Source organism: Penaeus monodon, chromosome 32, assembly GCF_015228065.2.
Source record: "Penaeus monodon isolate SGIC_2016 chromosome 32, NSTDA_Pmon_1, whole genome shotgun sequence".
NCBI lineage: Eukaryota > Metazoa > Arthropoda > Malacostraca > Decapoda > Penaeidae > Penaeus > Penaeus monodon.
The window spans coordinates 10882195-10882680 of NC_051417.1; the positions used below are offsets into that span (position 1 = coordinate 10882195).

At 34.6% G+C, this 486-nt stretch overlaps 1 protein-coding gene across 1 annotated transcript in view; it reads left to right on the plus strand.

The window, feature by feature from the left end:
* The window catches only part of LOC119593497 (GTP cyclohydrolase 1-like), a gene marked incomplete at both ends in the record, with an annotated part of 6766 nt that overhangs the window by 2233 nt on the left and 4047 nt on the right, over window positions 1–486 (plus strand).

Below are 486 nucleotides of genomic sequence, written 5' to 3' on the forward strand. Positions count from 1 at the left end.
GCGATTTTGTCAGGTCCTTCGTGAACAGCTTCAAATTATCGTTTGTATTCACATTCTCTTCTCTCTCATTTTTTGCAAAGGAAACCTTAACAAAAAGGACATTTCTCTTTTCATATCTGTTCTCTCGATTTACACTCCCTTATTACAATCATTATCACCTCTTCTTCCTCCACTGTTCATCTAAATTCCTCTTTTTATTATCTGTACTCTTTTTATGGTCTAATTCCCTCTCATTTCCCTCAACTATTTTCTTCTTTTTCTTCCTCCTACTTGCTTTTTTATTTATAGTAATTCCTCATTCTTAGTCTTTGTTGTCCTCTCATGGCCGCGCACACCATGAACGACTTATGCAAATCAGCATTTGTCTTAACTAATGTCAAGTTCTTTTCTCGTATACGTAGTTCTTCTCTCCTTGGGGATTAATTTCTTTGTTTGATTTATTTTTCCCGATAAAATAAGATAAGTGGGGAAGCAAATTTGAATATG